This window comes from Antechinus flavipes, chromosome 5 (genome assembly GCF_016432865.1).
Source record: "Antechinus flavipes isolate AdamAnt ecotype Samford, QLD, Australia chromosome 5, AdamAnt_v2, whole genome shotgun sequence".
Lineage (NCBI taxonomy): Eukaryota > Metazoa > Chordata > Mammalia > Dasyuromorphia > Dasyuridae > Antechinus > Antechinus flavipes.
In genome coordinates this window covers 276,973,919-277,001,883 of record NC_067402.1, presented here as the reverse complement: position 1 = coordinate 277,001,883, position 27,965 = coordinate 276,973,919, and positions in this window count along the sequence as shown.

Genomic DNA, 27,965 nt, shown 5'->3' with positions numbered 1-27,965 from the left:
CTTGTTTGTCAATTCCATGGAGTATTTATTTGTAAATAATAATAATTGTCATTATTATGTTTATTAATACCTGAGGTTGATGTAGAACTTGCAAGTTTGCAAAATAGATCCCATACCGTCTCATTTGACATTTTAGAAATCCGTCCTTCTTCTATTGTGAAATTTGTTTTTCTCTTCTAAGGCATTCTGCAGGGAACACTTAAGGACAGTGGGTGGAAGGTGAGTTCTCACAGAGCTCATTGCATTAGCTATTTTCCTATCTGCCAGACAGTCCTTCCAAATGTTATTTGTCTACTTCTTGAAGCCAGGCTGTCAGACTCACTCATCCTTGGGGGACTGAGCAAATCCATTGAGTTCATTGTGGGGAGCAATTCTGAAAACAGAGTGGGTTTCTGGTGCCTCTGTGAAATGTCATCCTTGCTCCACCCAACAGGGTGAGAGAACAAAGCTACCCATTCCCTGCCATTCTTGTCCAGGGTTTCATATCAGCAGAAGGCCAAAGGGAGATTAGGCAGCTACCTCCAGCCTAGGCTGCATGATACATCAAGAAGGACAACTGGAGAGTGTGAGCAAGGATTAGCCATCCACAACATACCAATCTAAGGCACTGCTCGATGTAATTTCTTATTTCTTTCTCACCTAAGTAATTCTCTGATAAAAGGACAGAATAATATCTTTATGCTGCTTTGATCACTAAATAAATTTCTAATATCAAAGGCAAAAGGGAATCCCTTATTTCAACTCTATAGTAAAGGGGAGAAATTCTTAAAATTCTGGCTCACAAAATTAACAAAGTTATCTCCCTACCTCTTTCCAGGTAGGAAATGCATAAAGTTTCCAGAAGTGAATTTTTTTTAATGATTGCTTTTTAAAATGATCAATCACTAAGCATTTATTAAGCACTTACTGTGTACTTAATAAAGCACTGCATTTAATGCTGGAAATATAAGTACAAAAATGAAATAAATACTCTCAAAGGCTTTCCACTGTAATATCTAAGTCTTTTCTCTAGATTTCACTTTCCTCATCTGTAATTTCATACAACTCGAAATCTACAATACTATGAAACTGATCTCCTAATCCAAATCCTATGATTAATATAATTTACTGTTTTGAGATATTTGTGGGATGGAAGAAGACTGACGCCTAGTAGAGGAAATATTAATTTTTTCCTTTAATGATAAATATAAAAGATCAGGGAAGATTAGCAAAACTTGAATCATAATCACAAAATGCCCAAATCAGAATGGATCTTAAAATTATCTAGCTGAATCTCATCATTTTTCAGATGAAGCAGTTGTGATTTAGAGAAATGAAATCTTTACTTTGATTCTTCAATAGATTTTTAAAAATCATCAATATGAACACTCTCTCAGTTGATATGGATAGCTACCTTTCTCATTCTATGTGCTTTCTCATCTTATGTGATGAGATTTTACCTGTCTCCTCTTATTAGTCCCCTGAGGAGATTCCATTCAGAGGTCTTCTTCTGATGCAGGGATTCTTAATTGTTTTTTTTTTCAATTGTGAATCTCTCTGACAATTTGGTGATAATTAAGGACTTTTTCCCTCCCTCTCTTCCTTCCTCTCTCCTTCCCTCCCTCTTTCCCTCTCTTTCTGCCCTCCTCTGTATTTGTCTCTCGATATTTTATTGTTTCCAATTACACGTAAAACAATATTTAACATTTATTTAATTTTTCTTGAGTTCCAAACTCTCTTATTCCCTTTTTCCCCCCTCATTGAGAAGGTAAACAATTTGAAATAGGTTATATGGTATAATCATGCACAACATATTTGCATATTTGTCACATTGTGAAGCAAAACACAGATCAAAAAAAAAAAAAACAAACTCCAAGAAAAATAACTCAAGAAAAATAAATAAAGGGGAAAAAAAGCTATACTTTAATCTGTATTCAGACTTCATTAGTTCTTTCTTTGGAGGGGGATGGCATTTTTTCACCATAAGACCTTTGGAATTGTATTAGATCATTGTCTTGCTGGGATAGTTAAATGCTCTTTTGATCATTGTACAGTATCACTGTTACAGTGTACAGTGTCCTGGTTCTGTTCACTTTATTTTGCTTTAGTGCACGTAAATCTTTCTAGGTTCTTCTGAAAGTACCCCACAAGTCATTTCTTATAGCACAATAATATTCCATCACTATCATATATCACAATTATATAGCCATCTTCCAATTGATGGATATTCCCTTAATATCCAATTCTTTGCTACCACAAACAAAGCTGCTATAAATATTTTTGTACAAATGTTTTCTTCCTTCCTTCCTTCCTTCCTTCCTTCCTTCCTTCCTTCCTTCCTTCCTTCCTTCCTTCCTTCCTTCCTTCCTTCCTTCCTTCCTTCCTTCCTTCCTCAGACTTAGCAATACCCAGTATTGCTGGGTGAAAGGATGGCTTTATATATAGCCCTTTGCACATAGTTGCAAATTGCTCTCCAGAACAGTTGGATCAGTTCACAACTCCACCAACAATGTGTTAGTGTTTCAATTTCTAAGGATTTTTCCTCAAAATAATATATAAATGCTTAAAATAAAACACATAAGTTTATAAAGGAAATCAATTGCATTGAAATAGTCATTAAAACGTTTGTTTTTAAAGTCCACATACTCCAGAAAAACTCTAATAATTTTAACATTCTATGAATATAACTTCTTAAGTATATTTGTCATTTTTTGATCATAACCTGAAACCTCTCTATGACTTTGTTTACTTCACAATTGCCCTTTGGGTGAATGGTGAAGTTTAATGGTGAAGTTTGATTTTTGAGAACCAGTCTCCTTTGGACAAGTGGGTACCCGTTTTCCTCTGCATGTTTTCAGGATGAAAAAAGTGACAGAAATGTGGACCTGCAGAGCCTTTGGTGCATAAAAGTAAAGAATGGCTGTTACTCTTCCTAGTGGGTGCTTTTAAAGGATAGCTCTTGGGATTTGCAACTTTTTCTTTTTCTTTTAAGAAAAAAATTAAGAACTCTAGTGATAGAAAAAAAACATTTATTATGTTTAGCCCCAGAAGGCAGAATGGGGAACAGTGGGAATAATTCACAGAAAGACCAGTTTCTGGGCAATATCAGAAAAAACTTTCTGGTAATCAGAATTGTTTCCAATTCATACTCCCAGGATGGAGTTCATTCGCCATTAGAAAATGCAGAGGAGGTATCTGATCATGAGGGAGGATGGGAATCAGGGATTTATTTTATTTCATTTATTTGTTTATTTATTTATTCATTAATTTTATTGTTGTTGTTGTTGACACAATTGGGGCTAAGTGACTTGCCCAGGGTCACACAGCTAGGACGTGTTAAATGTCTAGCCAGATTCTGAGTTCAGGGCTGGTGCTCCATCCACTGTGCTACCTAGCTGCCTCTGAAATCAGGGATGTTCTTGGGACCAGGTTATGAAAGTAACCAAATGAGGAGTGAGGTAGGAGTTGAAAGCAGTCTCTGCAATAGCAGGGAAACGGGATGAACTGAAGTATGGTGAGACTGTGATCACTTTTGACTCTGAGATCAAGAATTCTGCTTTGAAAAGAACATTATTTGTATCCATGACAAGTGAGGGTCAGGAGACAAAAGATAGGGTGGGAGGGTTGAAAATTCCATGTTACCATTATTTTAATTCTTGCTGTTATATTTTACATTCATTTTCAATGTAATTCAATGTATTTTAGCCTACATTATTGAGAGACCAAATTTTTTGGCAGATATCCAGAAAAAGGAAATGAAAGGAAAATCCAAATGGGAAAGACATCTTTCTCCCCACCCCCCCTCTCTCTCTCTCTCTCAGCATCTACATCTCAGAGTTGTTAATAGGTGCTTAATAAATTCTCCTTTCCCTTGCCTCCCTCTCTTCTTCTTTTTCCCTCCCTCCCTTCCTCCCTTCTTCTTTTCCTTCCTCCTTCCTTAATCCTCCGTCCCTCCCTCCTTCCTTCCCTCCCTCTCTTCCTTCCTTTCTTCCTCCCTCTTTCCCTCTCTCCCTCCTTCCTTCCCTCCCTCCCTCCTTTCTTCCCTCCCTCTCTTCCTTCCTTCCTCTTTTCCTCTCTCCCCTCTCTCTTTCTTTTTTCCTTCCATCTTATAGATGAGGAAAACAAACTGAGAACTGGTAAATGTCTGAGGCTGAATTTGAACTCAGCTCCCTGACTTGAAATCCAGCACTCTACCCACTAGGCCACCTTAGCTAATATTAAAAATGTCCACATAGAGAATGATGATTACTAGGAAGAAAACTTCATAAAGGAACTTGTAACTGAACCATATTTTGGAGGAAGGTAGGTAATTTATAAAGAAGAGGTGAGGGTAAGGAATAGGGGCAAATGTCAGAGAGAAAGAGAGAGAGACAGAGAAAGAAGTAAGGGAAGAGAATCCTGGCCTCAGAAACAAGTTCTGAGTTCTAGGCTCTTTCTGTGAAGAGAAAGAACCATGGCTCCAATCTTTGCTCTTCTCCTTCTTACTTGTTTGCCTTTGAGCCAGTCATTTCTTTTCTCTAAGTCTAAGTTTCTTGATGAGCAAATTGAAGAGATTGGACTAAATTAAAAATATGATTCTTAACATATTTTTGTATCAAAGACTCTTGTAGTAGTCTGGTTAAAGCTTCCCCAGAAAATACAAAGGATCACAAGGAAACCCAATTATGTTGAACTACAATGACCAAAATAGTTTTTAAAAGCAAGTTCAAGTATTTTGGATTGAGGGCCCCAAATTAGATCAACTGAAGTCTCTTCCAACTCTGGATCCTATGGAAGACCACTTGGGCAAAGACATAGAGGTAGGAGATGAAGAAACTTAGCCAACCTCTATAGAGTTAACCTTTTCCACTCTGACTTCTTGACTCTGATTGTAACAATAGTCACCTCCAAACTTTGGTCTCTTGGGCTTAGGGATCTGTGGATTTTACCCATTCGTAAAACTTTATAGCAATCAAATAATTAAATCAGAGCTGGAAGACATCTATTTCTCGATTCCGTAGCTTAGCGTTCTTATTTTACTGAAGAGGAAATGATTCACCCAATGTTATGGCCAGTAGAGCTGGACCTAGAAATCACAGCTGTTCTGACTCTCAACCCAGAACTTCTTGCGTTCTATGATGACGTGATGCTCCCCGACTCCAATGTAAGGAAGAAAACTTAACAACAGGCTCATTTTTGATTGTCACTGAGTGACAAAATGAGGACTGCACACTGGAGAGACGGCGGCTCAAGAAAATCCGCTGTTTGCTAAAAGGTCATTCAGTTAAGTCGATGTTGAATCTCGGCTGGAAAAGCCAATTCGAAGTTCCAGGCTGCACTGCTTTTGCTGACTCATATTGATTGCCCTTTAGAGAGAATAAATGTTTTTCTAAAGGTTAAGTAGCAACAGGTGTTTAAGATGTGAATACACAGAAAGGAAGGAGGGAGGAAATCTATTTGGAAACAGTTCTTTCTTTTAGTGTCCTCTGGTTAACAAATGAAGGGCATAAAAATGGTGGTCAATTACTGAGCTTGATTTTCTATGAACTTGGAACATTGTGTTTAATTATGCTGAATGGGTGGATTTTCTGGTAGCAGAAAGAGAGAGAAAGCAGTAGAGAGAGAGAGAAAGAAAGAGAGAGAGAGATGAAAAAGTCAGAGAGTCACAGAGAAATAGGGAGACAGAGACAGAGACAGACAGAAAGACAGATAGATGAAGAGACACAGAGACATTCAGAGAGAGACAGAGAAACTGAGAAATGGAGAAGTAGAAAGATAGAGACAGAGAATCAGAGAGACAGAGACAGATTCACAGAGGCAAACATCGAAGGATAGATAGAGACACACACAGAGAGATAAAGACAGAGAGACAAAGAGAAAAAGAGATAGACACATAGAGATATAGACACAGAGACAGAAACAGAGAGACAGGGAGATGAGACAGAGATAGAGACAGAGAGAAACAGAAATAGTCAGAGACAGACAGAGAAACAGAGAGAGAGAGAGAGAGAGAGAGAGAGAGAGAGAGAGAGAGAGAGAGAGAGAGAGAGAGAGAGAGAGAAGTAAGGGAAGAGAATCCTGGCCTCAGAAACAGAAGGTATGAGCTCTAGGTTAACCACTAATTTCTTTTGGATCACTAAACAAATGTTTTCTCCTCTCTGGGCCTTAAATTCCTTATCAAAAAAATAAGTTAAATTGTACATATCTCTAAGTTCCTTCCTTCTCCTGAGTCTATCAGCAGTCAGTAAATAGGCATTTATTAAGCTAGGTTGCTCAATGAATAAAGTGCTGGCCCTGGAGTTAGGAAGGCCTGAGTTTAAATCTGGCCTCATACACTTACTAGCTGTGTGATCTTGGGTAAGTCAATCTCATCTGTAAAATGAGCTGGAGAAGGAAATGGCAAACCAGTCCAGTATCTCTCCCAAGAAAATCCCCTAGATTTTTCCATGTTATCTGTATTGTCATTATCTCTGATATAATCTTTTATTTAAAAAAGTTTTCTCTCTCCCCCAGTCTCCACTGAGTGCCATTTTTAATTGTCCATAGGAGCCCTCACCTTCTACTCATTATACCACCATTTATTACTGTGGCACTATAGTTTATAAGTATGACTTTATAGACTTTCTTGTCATCCTTGTGACCAAACATTTGCGTAAGTTCTGTAGTTTAAAAAGGTGTATCATTTGGTTCTAGATCTTATTAATATTACCTTTAGCACTATAAGTTTTTTTATTATTTTTAAACTTAAAAAATAATATCATATTAATAAATAAATAACAATTAATAAATAAATAACATTTGCTATCTTTTAATCTTTTTTTTCTCTTTCAAGGCCATGAGGGTTTCCTTTATGAATTTTGCTGTAGAATGATTAGGTAATGTGTATTTAGGCTTGTTACACTTTTATTTTGTAGAGAACCTTTTAGTGTTCTATTAGTTCTATTAGTTTTGTGACATTGGGAAAACCATTTATCTTCTCTGTCTAATTAAGAACCCCTCATTTGAAAAATATGTTTTTTTTTCTTCAATCCTCACAAAGCACTTTCTAGTTATCTTTTGTGTAATGGAAAGCCACAGGATCTGGATTTAATTCTTACTCTAAAATTAACAGTCCAATGGAAAAATCACTTTAACTTTGAATATCTCAGTTCTTTCATCTATAGAATGGTGAAAATAATATTTGCATTATCTCAAAAGACTGTTTTTTAAAAAGCATCTGTTATGTGCCAAGTATTGTGTTATGTGCTGGGTATATAAAAGTAGGGTCCCTACCCTTAAAAGGTTCACATTTTAATGGAGTAGATAACATGCAATACATACATATATACACACACCTATATATACATATATATGAATATATATTTACACACATGAATATACATACAGAATACATATACATATATAATAAAGGAGAAGGTTAAAAATGGATGCTGATCTCAAATTTTATTTCCATTCAGGGGTTGGGAATCAGAATAATATTAAAGAATTCTAATTTTTTAGGCTTTTTTCCATTACTGTTCCATAAAGGGTATGTGTGTGCAAAATTTACTTATTTTTTAAAATAAATTCTAAAGCAGAAAGTCATAAGATTGTTTTAAGAAAAACACTTTTTATAACCTAATTTTTCTGTGGAAAAATTATTTTGTATTTCTTTCTAAACGGTATGCTCTACAGTAACAGAAACTAGTCAGATTTTATTTATTTGTATATTTTCCATTTCCTGGTACAGTGTCTCACAATTCAATTCAATCCAATTCAAATAACATCAGTTTAATTCAATGCAGCACCTGTGTTCCAGACACTATACTAGACACTAGATAAGGGATACAAGGACAAAAGAAAAGTCCTTGTTCTCAGAGAATTTACATTGTTCTGATAAGATACAATATGAAGAGTCTAGTATCTCAATATGTCAATGGACCTGATCTCATCTATATGGATATACCCCAAACCTCAGTCAAACATGTTCATTCTGTCCAGCCAATCTTGATGTTCTTTGGAGGGCAGCTAGGTGGCGCCATAGTGTGCAGAGTGTTAGGACCGTGGTCAAGAAGACTCAACTTCCCGAGTTCAAATCTGACTTGAGACACTTACTAGCTGTGTGATCCTGGGTGAGTCACATAACCCTGTTTGCCTCAGTTGCCTCATTTGTAAAATGAGTTGGAGAAGGAAATAACAAACTGCTCCAGGATCTTTACCCAAATGGGGTCAGGAAGAGTCAGACATGATTGAAAATGACTGGGCAACAGCTACAATAAAAGCACAGGGGCTATCCATCAGCGATTCCTCATCACCACGTGACTAGTCCCATTTTTCTGCTCTGGTCATTCATTCATTTCTCTTCTGACATCCTTTCTGCTGCTTCTATTGTGCAAATCTTGCTTTATAATGGATTTGAAGTCTACTCAGTCCCACTGTCCCCCTCTTCATTACCCTGAGGGTGACCTTCTATTTTAATTCCTCTGAGACCTTGTTATTTTATGACTTTTGGTCCTTACAACATCACTAGCAGAATAATGTGGTTGGCCTTTCTTTTAGGGAAAAGCTTACCTTGATTCAAAGATTGATTTCTTACAGGCACTGAGTCCTGTCTTTTCCTGCTATTTGGGATTATTAACACAGAAAACTCTAACTATTTTTTAATACAAGGCAGGGAATTAAAAGGCCAAAGAAAGGTGAGAGAGCTCTGGGAATATTTGAGATTGCAGAAGGCTTCATGGAGGAGGATGCCTAAATTGAATTTGGAAAGAAGAGTGGGATTCTGAAAGGGGAAAATAAAGGGGGAGTGAAATCCACATAGAAATATATGATCATTAATCTGGAGCAGAAATGGATCTTAAGGACCATCTAGTCCAACTGTATTCATTTTATAGATGAAGAAACTAAACTCCTGGGAGAGAACATGACTAAACCTCCTAAGATCATAGATTTAGAGCTGAAAGGGACCGCAGAAGATATTTAGTCCAACCCATAAGGACTTAAGGAGGAACATGTCATAGAATCTTAGGATCAATAATTTCAAATTAAAAAGAATCTCAAAGGCCTTAAATAATTTCACAGGTAAGAAATCTGATGTTAAATAAATTATTAGTCCGGGACTAAACAGGTACTTAAATAGCAGAATTTGAGTCCAAGTTGTTTGAATCCTGAACTATATATGTATCACACTCCCTCCCAATGGCTCCTGTTGCCTATTTATGGAATTGATTTTCTTTCTCTCTAAAATATAATATTTGTACAAGTAAATCTCAGAGGTTCTTTCCAGCTCTACTTCTTTAAGTTTGTGACTGACCCTTTGGAGTAGTTCGGGTAGAACCAAATGGAATTCCTTAAAGCTCTATGCAATAAATACTACTTGGAATGCCGTTTTCCCATGGAAAGAAGACACATCATTATGCCATAGGAAAACTGCTGACTTTGGAATCAGAGGGCTTGGGTTCCAATTCTGCTTCTCTTGCTTCCTACCTATGTATTTGGAAATATGACTTCACTTTTCTGAACCTTAGTTTACTCATAGACAAATGAGGGATCAGATGGCTTCTGAATTCCTTTCTGTCTCTAGATCAATGATCTTTAGTCACTCTAACTTCTCTAGAACTCAGTTTACTCATCTGTAAAATGAGTGGTTTGGAGTAGATGAACTCTATTACAACCACCAGGTGGCATGACAAACAAAGAAGGATGACTTGCTACTTACGGGGAGGGAATAGAGAAAGGACTCTCCCTGCCCCTTGCTTCTCCCTTCATGAAGAAATGTGACTTTTTAAATTTTTTCTTTGAAGGTAAAGCTTCATTTTAGCTTTCTACTTTCTACTTTCTACTTTCTACTTTCAAGTAATGATGGCCAGGAGATTCAAAGTGATCCATACTTTATTCTTTGAAGTTTGAGTTTTCTTATGGACTCCTTCTCAAATACATTATGCTCCAGCCCCCAGCCAGTTTGCACTAGTGACATCCAAATTAGATTTATAAAACCTCAATACTTTCAATCTGTTCCTTTTATGCATTCCTGCCTCTACTCCCAATTGCCTTACCAATATTCAAGAAGATGGCACAGATTCACATGGTCATCTGGATTTTAATATAGATACTGAGAAATACTTAAAACAATACCATTTGTAAGTATAGAGGTGTTAAAAGTGACCATAGTTTGCTCATCCAGGACTGGAAAGAGTAAGCAAGAGAAGAGCGAATGGCTTCCCTCCTATCCACCTCTCCATTATAGAATAGATAAAGAGAATAAATGACAGGGATAATTGAAGAAGGGAACTCATCCCCCAGAAAAGCACAGAGGAAGAAGTCTACAGTGGTCTCCCCAACAATCTTAATCTACACTATAATAACTAGTAGTCACTGGGACTCTGCCTGAATTTAGGTAGCAACAATGTCTGATGGCATTCACTTCAGCTCCATTGGCAGTGACAGATTTCAGTATATCAAGCTCTTCTGATTTCAACACTACTATTCTCCTCATTACCTAGAAAGATCAAAAGGTCTCTCCTCCCCTGAGTCTTGTTTGTTCATCTTAGATCCTTCCTCACACAGCCTTTGTAATGTCAAGGACAGAGATTTTTGGGGCAGTTATTCCTAAGCTTAAGTCCTAAAGCCCCTTGAAGGGTAATAAATAGGATGAAAAAGCACTGCACTAAATCTTGATGATACAGACAATTGAGGCAGACCTTGAGTTCAAGGAGCTCACATTCTAAATGTTAAAACTAACACAGTGGAGAATTCAGATATGAAACAGATGCTAAGGCTATTAAGATCGTTAGAGCTTAATAGGAATGGTTCTTCTTCTTGCCAGGAGTATAGTTGGTCATTCCTTGCTCAGGAAAGACCAAACTAATGAAGGGAAGATTTTAGTAGGATATGAGCAGGAGCTATGAATGGGTATTGGAAAACAGCTCCCTCACTACTAATTAGCTCCATATCCTAAAGTTGGGATCAGGGGGAAGATCAGGAAGAATAGAGTTAGGGAAAAGGGTTCACACTTTGGCCTGATGAACTCCACCCTTTTTATCTGTTATACCTCCTTAGGTCATAGCTTCCTTTTCCCCACCTTCTTGGCTGAGGATCTTGTCGAATATTTTACTGAAAAATCAAGGCCATTTTCTGAGAGATCCTTCTTGTCTCCTCCTCCTCATTCCATACTACTTAGCTGGTTAGATGCCTCCCGCCATTATCTTTTGCTTCTCTCTGATCTTGCATGAAGAGATGATCCCTTCCCTTACCAAAGTAAGCTACTCTTCATGTGTAAGTGATACCATTATAGTCTATCTTCTTTTCTGGAAGATTTCCCCCTCTCCCCACCCAAGTCACAAATCATCCCAACTCTCTCACTTATCTGCAGTCTCTCCACTCTGCTACTTCCCAAGGGATTAGAGCTGTGTCTATGTACTCCCATCCTCAAAAATATCCTCATTTAACAAAATAAAAATATCCTTACTTGATCCATCCATCCTTTCTAGCTATTGCCCCATATCTCTCTTTCCTAAATCCTCGAGAAGGCTAGTTACAACCAAAGTCTCCACTTCCTTTCCTTCTATCCTCTTCTTAACTTTCTAAAATTTGGCTTCTCATCATTAAACCCAAACTTCTCTTTCTAAAGTTATTAGTGATCTCTGCAGAATATGTAATGGATTGTTCTCAGTCTTCATTCTTCTTGATCTTTCTTCAGCCTTTGAAACTGCTGATTATCATCTTCTCTTTGATTTTCTCTTCTAAGTTTCCAAGGCACTACTTTGTCTTGGATGCCTCCTTTTCAGTTTTCTTTGCTGGACCTCCTCCCAGCTCACTCCTGCTATTGATGATTTTCACTCAGGGCTCTGTCCTGGGTTCTTTTCTTATCTCCTCTATCCTGCTTCACTCCATATTCTCATCAATTCCCATGGATTCGATTATAATTTCTATGCCAATGATTTTCAATTCTATTTATCCAACCCTAATTTCTCTTCTATTTAATTCAGTTCAATAAACCTTTATTAAATATCTACTATATTTTAGATACTATGCTAAACTAACCTCTTGTCCAACTACCTACTGGACATCTCAAATTGGATATCTCAGAAACAACTTAAATTCTGCACATATAAAACTAAACTTATTATTTTACCCCAAGCCTTCCTCTCTTTCAAATTTCTCTACCACAATTGAGGGTACCACTATAATCTCAAGCTGGATATTCCCATAGACATCTTAAATTCTGTGTATATAAAACTAAACTTATTATTCCGCCCCCCCCAACTCTCCTTTTTTCCAAATTTTCCAATCATAATTGAAGGTACTACTATACTGCCAGGCTTGCTACCTAAATGTCATCCTCTATTTGTCACTCTCTTTCATTCTTATTCCCCACATTCAATTTTACAACGTCCTGTAGATTTTAACTTTATTAACCTTTCTCATAAATTCTTATTTCTCCTGAAACTGCCATATTGCAGGTCCTCATCATCTCACTCTTGGGTTATTACAATAATTTGTTGGTTGTACTTTCTGTCACCAGTCTTTCCCTACCATTACCATCCTTCACTCAGCTGCCCATTGATTTTCTTAAAGTGTAGTTCTGATCATATCATCCCCTTATTCAATAAACAACAAAAGTTCCATCCCCTAGTATCAATTATAAAATCTTCTGTTTGGCATTCAAAGCCCTTCATAGTCTGACCCCTTTCTACTTTTCCAGTATTATATTTTAATCAAGCTTGTATATTCATCAGTTTAACGGCATTGATTTCCTCGATCTCTGCACTTGGTACATTTTTTTCAATTTTCTCTCATGTTTGGAATTGTTGCTACCCTCATTTCTATCTCCTGGATTGCCTAGCTTCTTTTAAGTCTTAGGAAAAAATATCCACCTTCTACAGGAAGCCTTTCCACAGGCTCCTTGTTAATGCTAGCAGATATATAGATTCTCTCAATTTATCCCAAACCTATCTTTTTTGAAGATAATTGTTTGCATGTTATGTCCCCTTTTAGACTGTGAGCAAGAATTAATTTTACCTTTCTTTCTATCTCCAACATTTAGTATGGTTCCTGACACATAGCAGGCATTTAATAAATGCTCATTGAATGAATAACATATAGATTCTCCAGGGCTCAGTGATAATCAAACTGTCTGTGCTACAGATAGTACTACCCATGTGCACTCCCCTTTTCCCAAATTCCATGCCTTTTACTACTTCATGTCCATTCCTTTTTCTCTTTGAGGTCCCCCCAAAAAATCTAAAACCCTGTATTAATTTGTCTAAATTTGGAATATATTTACTTAATTACGCTTATCTACCTTAAAAAAATGTAACCATCCTAAGAGCACAATTTAAAAAATATTTATCTTTGTAACCCCAGTGCCTGGCATAGAGTAGAAACTTTTAAAAATATTCATCGATTAATCATTGAGCCTGCCTCAATTTCTATAATTCTATGACCCTAGAAATCATAGATGTCTACTCCAGAGTCATGGGCAGGTCCTGTCTTTTCTTTACCACTCACCAACACTTCTTTTCCTCCCAGGTACTACATTTTTTCCATGGGATTTGATTTTGATCAATTTTAATTTTCCCAGTTGACCTCTCAATGTGGATGAAATCATTTGAGTTAGTCCCGGATGAGTCAGTGCCTCTATTGGAAACAAGAGTAAAGTCCACACCTCCAAGGCCACAGGGACGATTGGGCACAAAGTCTGTACTTCTAAAGTTGCAGTCAGAAGTCATCATCCCCCTCCCCCAGTTTCTTATTACTTTCTCTCTTAATTCCCGACAGCCCCACATTCAGGAGGAGGTGCCTGGCGGCCAGCACCAAGTGGTAATTTATCATCTTTCTTGGCAGGCTTCCTACTCCATCCTGCACCTGCCTCCTTGAAAGAAAACAAGACATCAGATATTTATTCAGATAATGGAGAAGCTGATCAGCCCAGGAACTGCACAATGCTGAGTTACCCAGGATAAAAGGGACAACTTTTTATGCATTATTCTCAACATATGCATCCCTTCCCTGAAGATTTATGATACCCAAGATGAGAAGCATTGTTAATAGAATCAAATCTTTCACAGCCTCATGGCAAAGATTAAACTTACTATCAATAGGCTCTCATAGGTGGAGTCAATTGGTGAGTTTCATAAATCCTTTGACACGTGTACCCTTTCTGTCAATGGGGGCAGGAGAAAATAGGATCAACAGCAGTGTCTCAGTTTTCTTAAATTATTATGTCATGGACTGCTTTTTGAGCTCAGGAGTAGTGGACAATTGGCCAAATGAGTTCATTATAATCCATGGAACACCATGTAACAGTCTTGATGTGACATACTAAGTATAGATTTTTGTACTGTGACTTTGGAGTCAGAGAGAATATATTCAAATCCTACCTTCAATGTGAAAGTCTGTAGTAACTTGGGCAAATCATTTCATCTTCCTGGGTATCAGTTTCTTTCTTAATAAAATGAAAATGGACCAAATGACCTTTTTCAGAGTATGTGATTTTATGAAAGGTAACTAAAACACAATAGAATTTCATCACAATCATATACCAGAACTTACTCAGCCATTCCCCATTTGATGGGTATCTCCTCAGTTTTCAATTCTTTGCTTCCTCAAAAAAGAGCTGCTATTAATAGTTTTGTTTTATTTTGTATAAACTTTTCCTTTTTTTGTATCTCTTTAGGATACTTGCTTAATAGCAGCATTTCTGGGTCAAAGGCTATGCACTCTTTGGACATAGTTTCAAGTTGCTCTCAAGAGTTGTTGGATTGGTTCACAACATCAACAGTGTGTTAGTGCCCCTATTTTCTACATTTCTTGCAACATTTATAATTTCCTTTTCTGTCATATTGGTTGATTTGGTAGGTATGAGACCTCAGAGTTGTTTTACTTTGCATTTCTATAACCAATAGTGATTTAAAACATTTTATATGATTGTAGATAGCTTTGATTTCTTCTTCTGATAACTGTCAATTCATATCCTTTTTACCATTTATCAATTGAGAAATGACATCTTTTTATAAATTTCAATCAGTTTTCTATGTAGTTGAGAAATGGCATCTCTATTGGAGCAACTTGTTTTAAATTTTCATCTCAGTATCTTGGTCCGTTCTAATCTTGGCTGCATTGGTTTTGTTTGTGCAAACTCTTTTTAATTAGATGTAATCAAAATTATACATTATACAAAATGCAAATGAAGTTTAGAGATGCAGGATCCTTGGCTCAGCAAAAAGACTAATGAGATTTAATTCTACAATGACAGCAATAATCCCAACCCTTCTGTGATGCCCTAAATACTATTTATGGGCTAAAGACTTCTGGTGCATTTCAGCTACTCATCACTGATGAAACCACACCAATCAAGACAAGGACATGAGAGATGAGCTTTCCTAGAAAGATGAGCTGACTACTTTCATAGTGTTCTTAATCAACCATCACCAACCAATCCTAAAGCCACTAATCATATGCCTCAGATTGTAATCAGTTCCTCTCTAAGTGAACCTCCATTGGAAGAGCTAGTGATGGTTCAAGCTCCTCTAAAGTGACAAAGTACCTAGTGCTGATTCTGTCCCAGCAGAGATCTACAAGGCATTGCATTGTATATATAGAAGTTGACTGAAATCTTCCATATTATATGGGAAGAGGAAGTCATCCCCCAAGAGCGTAAGGATGCCTCCATTGTCAATCTATATGAAGAAAAAAAGAAATAGGTTTTCCTATGACAACCATACAGGAATCTTTCTCCTACTCACTGCTAGCAAGATCCCTGTCAGAGTCCTCCTTAATTGGCTGATTAATCATCAGCGTGAGAGTCAATGTGGGTATAGAAAGAGTTGTAGAACAGTCAACATAATATTTGCTGCCCAACAACTCCAAGAGAAACAGAGGTCTATATACAATGTTTGTGAACCTGATCACAGATTTGATACTGTCAGTCATGAGAGCCTGAGGAAGATCATGGTGTGATTTCTACACAGCCTTGGGAGTCCCCCAAATGCTGAGATAGCTCTGGCTACGCATGTGTCACCCATAACATCTATGTGCACCTTCCTGGAAAGTGTACTGCCAAGGGAAGTGAACTTATCCATAACATTGAAACTTTCTCCATTTATTATGACCAAAGATTTCATGTATGGATGGTGCAATCCTGGCAGGTGGAGAACCTCTGTTTTCTTAGTGTTGATTGTCAGAACAAAATTAGCACAGGTGGCAGTGAATCAATCTGTACTCTCTTGCATCTCAGCCTCAGAAGCTGTATTTTGTACACAATCATCTCAAACAAAAAGTTGTGCATCAGGGGCTCTCTTCAACAATGAGATGAGTCAGACTTTATCAGGCTACATGCAAACTAAATTTCTACAGAACTGTTATGCTGACTCCACTGTTGTATGCCTATGAAACCTGGATCGCCTATTAGAGCCCTGCCAAAATATTGAACTTCTTCTGCTTGAATTTCAGTCTCAGCAAGATCTTAAAGATTATCTGTCAAGATAAAGTACCAGACATGGAAGACCTCTAGAGCTGAACTGCCAAGCTTTCAAACTCTACTGCAGAGAACTTAACTCCGATGGGTTAGCCACTAAGTTCGAATGTCAAATGTTTGCCTACTCATAAGGTTTGTGCTCCAAGGTGGTCAGAAGATGTGATTTAAGAATACTCTTAATGTCTCTCTGAAGAAGTGAAATATTGATGATGAAACATGAAAAAGGTTGGCAAAAGGCCATCCAGCAACAAAGAAGGCACTGGACTCAACGAACAAAGCAAAACTGTAGAAGCATAAGAGAAATGTGAGCTGTGCAAATCCAGAACCACTTCCATTTAAATGTCCTAATAGTACCTTCCCTCAATATAGGAGTATGTGCCTTCCAAACTCATATGGGACTGATCAGTCACAATTGTTCATCTCTAATATTGTGATATCATTAGTCTTCTTCAAAATGAAGGGCAAACAACAAGGAATTGCTTGGAGAATGTGTCCTAATACAGAAAACTTCTCCATTTCAGTCAGGTGTTCTGATTATATCATTTTGTTCTGATTGTGTTTATATTTTTATGTCATCATAGATATATTATTTGCATATCTATATGTGGATGTATCTATCAATGTACACATTTCAAATGAACTACTATCTAACTGTACCTGTATTTGTGAAGTTTATATTTTGAACCCAATTGTATGACTTTATATTTATTCCTATTGAAATTTTAATTTCATCTTAAAGCTTAATGCTTTGGTTTTTCAAGATTTCTTTTTTTAACCTTATCATCTCATTCCCAGCCCCAGGCCTTTTCTCTGGATGCCCTCATACCTGGCTCACTTTCTTACACACTGCCTACAGACTTTCCTGACTTTTTTGACAATCCAATTAAAATCCTATCTTCTACCAGACATCTTTCCCAACCCTTCTTAATTCTAGTGCCTTCTCTCTTTTGCTTATTAACCATTTATCCTGTGTATGGCTTTTTTGTATGCATCTGTTTGCTTCTTGTCTCCCTCATTAGATTGTGAGTTCTTGAAGAAATGGACTTTCTTTTGCCTCTTTTAGTATCCTCAGTGCTTAGTATGGTGTCTGGAACATAATAGGTGTTCAATAAATATTGATTATTTGATTGGTTCAGTCTTAACAATTTATCTCAGTTTTGTGCTATCTGTACTTTTGACAGCATACCATTTATGTCTTTAAATTTTTTTTAATTTATGGAATAAAACAAGACTAACTACAAATCTACTGTGCACAATTTGTTATTCCATTCAAATATACAACAAAATTATCATGCAAATTTCTTCTTTTCCCTCCCCCAAACCCTAGAGATGACTACTATTAGACACAACCAGATATGTAGGTATGTATTTATGTATGTGTGTGTGTGTATAGGGTGTATACACATATGTGTAAAATTATTCTATCCATACTTCTATTTGTCACTTCTCTTTCTGGAAGCACATATTTTATAGTTAATTTAGGTATTTATATTAGTTAAAATAATTGATCTGCTCAAAACCATTATTAAAACAATATTGCTGTTAGTATACACAATATTCTCTTGGTTCTGCTCTTTTCACTTTTCATTATGACATTCAAGGTTTTCCATGTTTTTCTAATTTTTTTTTATCACACAGTCGTATTCTATCATAATCATATACAAAAACTTGTTCAACCATTTCCCAAATGATGGGCATCCCTGCAAAATTTCCAGTTCTTGGCCACCACAAATAGAGCTGCTATAAATATATTAGAACATATAGGTTCTTTTCCTTTTTCCCTAATTGTCTTTGGAAATAGATCAAATAGTGGTATTGCTGGGTCAATGGGTATAAATAGTTTAATAATTCTTTGGGCATAATTTCAGATTGCTTTCCAAAATGGTTTCCCCCCCCAAAAAAAAATTGAAAATTGCCTTTTCAATGAATGGGAAAGAGTATAGAGGAAGAAAATTTGTAACTAAAATTTTAAGAAAAGAATGTTAGAAAGAATGTTAAAAATAAAGAGACAAATAATTAAATGAAAGACATTGATCAAAGTATCTAAAAGTTTTAATCTGCATACATATCCTTGGGACAATTCACTAGAAAATTGCACATCTCTTTTTCAGTGAAGACTTCATAATACCATAGATGATACATTTTTGATTTGATCTAACTTCATGAGGTACAACCTCTGTGGGACTCATTTGTAAGTAAAATAAGGATAGTAGAATAGATCATTTCTACAGGTGAAACCAAAAATAGGATTTAAAAGTTAGAGGATTGGGGTTTTAATCCCACCTTAACTACTTCATGGTTTATAATCTTGAATGAGGTCTCTAATAATATGCAATGTAAAATGAGGTCATATAAAATGAAAGGTTTGGACCACCTTACTGCTAATATTACTTCACCTTTAACTCTTTGATTCTCCAATTCTTCCTCTAACCCTGTGTTTCTATGATCTATAAAAAGATGGAAATATAGACTGCTTTGCTAAATTATCATTTTATACTGTTTATTCTCATTGCTTGATTTTACTTTCATTTTTTATTACAATTTCTTGAGAAATAAAGATAGTGAGTAAACAAAAATGTAACTAATTTAACTGCAGAGGGACAAAACAATGCCCAGGGAGCAAGACAGATCAAAGAGATGATCTAATAGGAATATTCCCTCCCTAATTTCTATGCTTACACAATGCATGTGAGTTCTCATAAATGATAATCAACAGCTGGACAGGGTCTGGACCATGTGCCTCATGATACACAGAGACTTTATTTTTATTTATTTATTTTTATTCTTTTTTGTTGTTGTTGTTTTTAATAACTTTTTATTGACAGAACCCATGCCAGGGTAATTTTTTACAGCATTACCCCTTGTACTCACTTCTGTTCCAATTTTTCCCCTCCCTCCCTGCACCCCCTCCCCCAGATGGCAAGCAGTCCTATACATGTTAAATATGTCACAGTATATCCTAGATACAATATATGTACACAGAGACTTTAAAGATACACAGAGCTTTTGTATGACTCCTGAAATAATCACTGAACAATTAATATTGTTCTCATTTCATTTCACAAACACTAATTAAGCAAATACAAGAGATTGTGTTAGACTCTGAGGTTAAAGATATAGAGCAGGTTCAGCTTTCAGGGAGCTTACAATCTTAGTGGGAATCACAATCTTTGAAGGAAAAGAGGGTAGAGAGGGAAAAAAAGGGAGAAAAAGGAAGAGGCAAAGGGAAACAGAAAGAAGAATGGGAAGAGAAACCAAGTCAAAGAATGAGAGAAAGAATGAAGAATATAGGAAAAAACAATTTATTATATTGCTCAGAAAAAAATATTATATTGTTTAAATGCAACCCTATGTAATTAAAAGTAATCTGTACCCACAAATGTCAGGTGATCCCACACACTATAAATGCTGGTAATGGATATAAAGTATTTTGGATTCTCCTAGGCCCTAGGGAAAACCATTTTTATTTTGTGTTACCACATTCAGGATTTGCAATGGATCCACCAAGATTGTGTTTTGACTACACCCAAATTTTGTTGAATAATTACAGCTTCTCATACCTATCTCAGTCTATTTTGTTTTCAAGTTGCGTTCTTGGCAATTTTGCTTAAATGTTTCTATGCAGTTCTTGTGGGGGCATGCTATATAATGTGAACCTTTCAGAGCCTGGATGGAAGGAAGCCACATCTCCTTTCTGGCTAGCTATGCTCTAACAATATGCTGAACCAATAAATTATCTTAGATTTTGAGGTCTGTTCTCATGAAAAAAAATGCAAAGAAGAGAGAATAGAGGTAAGAAAGAAGGAGAGGGAAGAGGAAAGTGAGGGAGACAGAGATTCAAAAGGATTCAGCAGAGGGCTCGAGGGGAAAGAATAGCTAGAAAGAGAAAAGGAAAGGAGAAGATGAGGGCCCAAGAAATGTCCAGGTAACTTAATGAGAATTTTGAGGAGAAAGAAAAGATCATTTTTAACCCAGGGATGAGTATTCATAGAAAACCTCCCCTTTGATAAATATGCACTACTTTCAAAAGTATGGATAAGAGTCAATCAAGAGAAGGTCTAGGTTGTCCCCCAAGAATTGATGCTTTCAGACAAACACCACAATTTGGTTTCAAAATCCTTCTCTTCTTTCACTCCTTAGCTCAGGTGTAGGTGCTTCCTTGAAGTTTTATTTAATCTTCTTAGTGAAATTCCCAGAGTACTTTGCCCTCAGATCTTCCTTGCTCAATAAACTCTCTACCTTGTACTAAACTTTGTATAACTGCTACTTTCTCCTTCAGTACTGCTTTCAGTAGAATGCAATTGCATAAATCACTTTTTTTTTTGGGGGGGGGGAGTTCAACAATATTTAATTATCCTTTCTTTTTGTGTAGTAGCCTTAATTTTCTTTCAGAAAAGGTTTTTATCAAAGCATCCTTGTAACTATATAACTAGCAACTAAATTTGCTTAGGAACTATTTAGACTTAAATTAACTAAGTTAAAAGAATCCTAAAACTGCAGGCTGTCAAGTTTGACTCTCTTATCTTGAATAGGAGGAAGATGAAACTGAGAAAAATAAAATGACTTGCCCAGGGTCATACAGCTAGTACGTGTCTAAGGTGGAAGATTCCTGAGTATAGATTAAGAATAAAAACTTAATCTATTACTTAGGAATCCTCATAGCTATATCTATTCAGAATACATCCTATCACTTTTTCAGACCTACCCATTAAAGCCCCCTCTCTCCAGGATTCTTTGTTCATATACTCTGCGCAATGCCCCATTTAGAAATCTTTCAGATCATTCCTTAGTAGAATGTAAACCATTCAAGAGCAAAGACTCTGATTTTTGGCTTTTTGTCACAGTATGTACTTAATGAATATGAACTGATTGATTGGTATTTATATATTGTCTCTTACAGAATACTAACTCCTTGAGATTAAAGGCTTCTTGGTTTTTGACTTCATATCCCTGGCACCTAAATACTCATCGGGCACATAGTAGTCACTTAATAAATGTGGATTATAAATTATCCACAATAATTGATGTGTTTATTTGCCTGATTTTGCTCTCCTGGCCCCCTTATAATGTTCCTTTCCTCCCCCAGATTTTTGGGTATTCTTTATATCTGTTGGTTTGATTGTGCCCTAAGCATAATGTTCAAAAAAAAAAAAAAGATCTGTAATTTACAGTATGGTAAACTCTCCATCAAAACCAATGACAATCCATCTATGACTTAACAGAGGCTCAGGGAATTAACTACTTGAGAAAAAAGAAACCCAAATAATTTGTTCAGGGTCAATCATCTATTTAAGTTTTCTGGGCAAGGTTCTGGGACAATTTTCTCTTCTCTAACTCTATCCACTACCTAAAATATATACCCTACATTCATAAGTAGTGAAAGTTCACTCTTTCTAACCTGACCCCAGAGAGAAAAAACTTGATGAGGGCAGTAATCAAATTGACATTTCCATTCCCAGAGAGGACATGTCAAATATTTAACCAGTGTCTATATTCACCATCTGGCTGATGAAAAAGAAAAAAAAAAACACCTCTACCTGGAAACTAGAACCTTATATGTGTCTTTTTTCTCTATTAGGCAATAAATTATGTTAAATACTGAGGACATAAATACAAAAAAACAAGCCAGTCCCTGTCCTTAAGGAGTTTACAATCAATTAATGGGTGAAGGCAGTACCCAAAAGAATAATAAGGGAGGAAAGAAGGATGGGATTGGGAGGAGAATGACATAATAAAGAAACCAAAGGAGTGTAATCTCATGGGAAAGGAATTAAAGGCTGGTTTAGATGCCCTCTTTAAATGGAGATTTGGGGAGGATCTCTGCATTCCACTTTACTGTAAGCAAAAGTGTCCCAAGGATAGATAGCACTGATGAAACATGAAGTCTAAGGCTGATATGAAAATGTAGGATGAAGAGGTCTCTAGGGGCATGAAGAGAAACTCAAAAGAACTGCTGCTGTAGAAAATGAATGGCAATTCTTCCTAGTGCTTACTTAGCAGTGCCTGACACACAATGAATGCTGAATATTGTTGTTCAATCATGTCCAAGCTCATGTGGAGTTTTCTAGGCAAAGATACTAAAGTAGTTTTCCATTTGAACTTGAACTCAACTCAGATTTGAAGCTAGAGCCTAAAATACTTCACTACTTGCTTGCTGATGGTTAAATTGTTGGTGGATATATGCATAATAGATGAGCAAATACAGGATGACCCTGGTTTTGGTTCTTGAGTTATTTGAGTCTTGTCTGGCTCTTTGTGACCCCATTTAGGATTTTCTTGGCAGAGATACTATAGTGGTTTGCCATTCCTACTCCAGTCCATTTTCAGATGAGGAAATGGAGGAAACTAGGATTTAGTGAGTTGGTCAGGATCACACAGCTAGTGTCTGAGACTGGATTTGAACTCCAGCAGATGGGTCTGAGCAACTCAGGAAAATGAAGCCCTGATTATAGGTCTGGCACTCTATATACTCTAGTGCTTCCTACCTGCCGAATATGTGCTTCTAAATTAATAGATTTATACATTCATTGATGATTTCATTTTTCATTTCATTCATTCATGTCTTCCTATCACCAGAACCTAACAGGTGCTTAATAAATGTTTGTTAAAAAATGACTAATATGAAAATGTTTTACATGACTGCACATGTATAAATTTTATATCATATTGTTATAATCTCAGAGAGAAAAGAGGAGAAAGAAAGGGACAGAATTTGGAATCCAAAATTTTAAAAAAATCAAAATTTTAACATATAGAGAAAATATATTAAAATGATTGTTGAATAATTGTAATCTCTTGCACATAACAGGTGCTTAAAGTTACGATGGATAAATTGTCCATCCCACCCACTGCCTGGTATGTAGTCTGTTTATTACTTATAAATATATATATAATTTTCCCATAAAACAGTTTCTTTTAGGCAGGATTTTTGTCTTTGTGTGTCCAGCATCTAGCAGAGTGTCTGGCACAGAGTAAGCAATTAATGCATTTTTTTCATTCATTCATGCATCCATTAAATCAGATAATAAATATTTATTGAGAATCTATTCTGTTCTAAGCACTGCAGATACACAGAAAGGCAAATGACAATCTCTGTCCTCAAGGAACTCACATTCTAATGGGAGAGCCAAGAAAACCAGTCTGTACAAACAAGATATAGGTTTAAAGAATAAATTGAAGATAATCAACAGAGGAAAGAAATTGGAATTGAGGAGAATCAGGAAAGACTTTTTGCAATGAGTAGGATTTTATCTGGGCCATGAAGGAAGTCAGGAAGCAGAGATAAAGTAGGAAAACATTGCAGGTATGAGAGGCAGTCAGAGAAAATGCTGGGAGATAGGAGATATACTGTCTTGTTCAAAGAACAGCTAAGAGGCCAAAATCATTAGATCACTGTGTGTGTGTGTGTGTGTGTGTGTGTGAGCTTATTGTTCACTCATTTATTCAGGAACTGTTTTACTTCTTTCTTTGTATCTCCAGCTCCTAACACAGTCTCTGGAACACAGCAAGTGCTTAATAAGTGTTTGTTGATTGATTGACTAATAAATACTTATTTATGGATACAAGTGATAAACTTCTGGCGAGGGATTCTGCATTCTATTTCCACTGCTATGATTATTGCTGACTGGGGCCAAGAGTAAATCCCACTATATAGAAGCCAGTTAAATCTTGTGTCTGTTCCAAATCTGGTGAAAATGAGCATCCAAGATAACTTTGATCAATGGAGATGGCGATATTAACCTCAGGAAGAAGAGCTGGAGGAAGAATTGCTGGGGGAAAATATCTCAAAAGTCCAACAAGTAGCCTGAGGGAGTTTGTAAGTGAAGTGGAGAGGGGTGGGGAGAGATGGGCAGAAAGAATGAATATGCTCTGGCTTCCAGCTGCCTTCAGCCAGCTGTCTCCTCCCCTGGCAGCTGTAAGGAGCTGGGGAACCAAAGCACAGAGCCTGGGGCTATCACCCTGACTCTCTACCCCAGGGACAACGCTCAGTATTTTCTTATTATTCCCATAGTGACTAATAGCGTTCTAGGAAAGCAAAAGACTGCTGATAAATATTTATTGATTCAAATGGAATGTAGTGATACACAGGCACATGGTCAAGGAGTTTTATGCACAATAGCTTTGAAACTGAGTGAGAACAATGGAAAACATTGGAAGTGGTTGTTAAGTGGCTTTTAAAATTTTTTTTTTTAGCGATTCCTTTTTTTAATAATAGCGTTGTATTTTCAAAATATATTCAAAAATAGTTTTCAATATTCACCCTTGCAAAACCTTGTGTTCCAAATTTTTTCTCTCTTCCTTCTCCTCATTCCCTCCTCTAGATAGAAAGTAATCAAATATATAGTAAACATGTGCCATTCCTCTATACATATTTCCAAATTTATTATGCTGCACAAGAAAAATCAGATCAAAAAGGAAAAAAAAAGAAAATAAAAAGCAAACAAACAACAACAAAAAAGATGAAAATGCTATGTTATGGGTCCACACTCAGTCCCCATAGTCCTTTCTCTGGATGCAGATGGCTTTCTCCATCGGAGTCCATAGGAATTGACCTGAATTACCTTATTGTTGAAAAGAACTATGTCCATCAGAATTGATCGTCACATAATTTTGTTGTTGCTGTGTACAATATTCTCTTGGTTCTATTCACTTCACTTAGCATCAATTCATATAAGTCTTTCCAGGCCTCTCTGAAATCATCCTGCTGATCTTTTCTCATAATAATTTCCCAAAACATTCATATACCATAACTTATTCAGCCATTGGACAATGTGGATGTCAGTTATTGTGTTCTTATAACTTTTTTTTTCTTTATTGGGAAAGGGGGATCCATGAACAGAACAAACTCATTTTAACTTAAGGAAAGGCAATCCTTATGGAGGCTGTGTAGTTCACTGGAAAGGGAGTGACTCGAGAGTTGGAGCATATGAGCTCAAATGCCCCTTCTTACACTGTGTACAAAGTCACTTCAGATCCTGAAACCAGGTTCCCTCAATTGTAAAATGAGGCACACAGATTATATGGTCTCTGAATCCTAAAGTTCTGAATTATACAATTGGGCTATGGCCTCTTGCATGATAAGAATGTTGTGAAGGCATCTAGATAAGATTCCTAGAATTTCCTAACATTCTGAGAATCACAAGATCAGAGATAGAAAAGACCTCAAGGGCCATAATAGGTTAGTAGGCACTATATTTAATGAGATCAAAGGAGATCATATTCGTTGATTACTGAGTTCAGGAGCTAGCATATAGTAGTTGCTAGTTAAACATTTGTTTCCTTCTCTTCCCTTTCAGTGATGATGAAATTGAAACAGCCCACTCACTTTGGGACAGATCAGCTTATTTGGAAGCTTTTCTGATACACAGCCTCAATTTTCCTCCTCTAACTTCCACCACCTGCTTTTGGTTTTGTCTCCTGGATTCCACCTGGACAAGCCTGATGCCTCTTCCATATGATGACTCTTCAAATATTTGAAGACTGTGTTCTCCTAAATCTTTTCTTCTCCAGGCTAAGCTCCCTTTGGAATTATCCATTTTGTCAATGTTTTTCCTAAAATAAGTCCTGCTCCAGAAGAGATGACCAAGTATTATACATCTCTCACTTTCTTGATCCAAGAAGCTGCTCCTTCTTTAATGTCATCTAAGAATGTATTAGCTTTTTCTTTTTAAAGAATTTTTGGGCTGGCATAATAAATAATTGACTTTTATTGAATTTTCAGTCTACTACAAGCTTCCAGTCAACCAACCAATCAAACAATAAACATTTACGTGCCTACTATGTGCCAGTCATTGTGCTAAATGATAAGGATTTTTAAAAAGACCAAGAGATAATCCTTGCCCTTAAAGAGATTATAATCTAATGGATTTTTTCCCCCAAAAAACTGTTATCAAGCCATGTTTCTCCTCTATTCCACTTTCAAAGTTGATTTTTGAACCTAAGTGTAAGACTTTACATCTTGTCCTAATTAAAGTTGATCTTATTTGATTTGATCCAGTGTTTTAGCCTACTGAGATACTTTTGAGTCCTAACTCTGTCATCTAATATATTATCTGTCCCTTTTAGCTTTGTTTATTCTTCACATATGATAAGGATTCCATTTTATACTTTCATCTAAATCATTGATCAAAAGGACCCTTTCTCCTAAGATCAATTCACAGACCAAGAATGATTTCCAATCCTGACAAAGAAGGACAGAGGGTTCATATGGAATGCTTTATCTTTGATAAATCTATGCTGGTTTTGATGACTTTTGCTTTGTGATTGGTGATCTAGCTGGCCACGAACAATCTCTTTAATAATAGGTTTTAGAATAGGACCAAGGATGCTTTCAGTGAATCTGCAAAGGACAAATTTTCATGCTGTTTTTTGTTTTTTTTTAAGTACTAAGAAGAGTTCTTTGATCCATGTAGGCCATAAAGGCTTATTTCAAAGAGTTATAGCAGGATACTGACTTGTCCTAGAACTATTTCTGTCTAAACGTCATTGAATAAGAAGAATAAGGTAACAATAGCAACAATAATATTGATATAAATAATAATGACAATAATACTACTGAGGAGGATAATGGTAACTTTTATTGATATTTTCTCTTATTATTATGAAACATTTTCTAGCCACAATTTCTCGTGTACCTCAAAGAAGTCCAGTAAAATAAATAGTACAAGTATCATTATTCCCATTTTACATATGAGAAGAAGAGTAGGATGACTTGCCTAAAGTCACATTGTTTCTAAATATCAATATTAAGATTTGAACCTAGTTCTTTTAAGTCCAAATCCAGTGCTTTAACTAGTATCTTTGAAATTTGTTGTTTTCAGTCTTTGCTGACTCTCCATGACTCCATCTTGGTGAAGATACTGAGAGTGCTTTGCCATTTCCTTTTATAAATGAGGAAACTGAGACTGATAGAGTTAAATGACTTGCTCAGAAAGATCTAAGTTCAAATTTATCAAACTTTGCTGTAGCTATAACAAATAGCTAATGTCCCATTGGTTGTATGATTCTGGGTAAGTCACTTAATTATATTTGCCTCATGTTTCCTTATGAATTGGAGAAGGAAATGGCAAACCACTCCAGGATTTCTATACTTTGCAAACCTTAAAGTATATTATTATTATTTTAAATTTTATTTATTGTACTAGGTACAAAATAAAAAAAAAAGAAAAAAGAAAGACAAGAAGAGAAAAAAAAAAAGAAAGAAAACAAAATAGAACATTGTCATGTTCCCAGCAGAGCATCAGGAAGTATTCAAAATATATAACAATACATTTCCATTTCATGAAAGTATATATAATAGTAGAAGAAATTATATTAATGAGCGTATGTATTACTACTACTAGTAGTACTACTACTATTACAGCTGATGAGACAAAGCCTCAGTGGAGCATAATTGTTTGTAGAGGCCACACAGCTATTTAGAATAGTAATTTGAACTCAGTTCCTCTGATTCCCAATTAAATCTTTTTTCTTTTCTCCTATTCCCTTCACTATCAACTTGAAATGCTATGAAATTGTAAGCCATTTTTATCACTGATGATGAAAGTTGGGA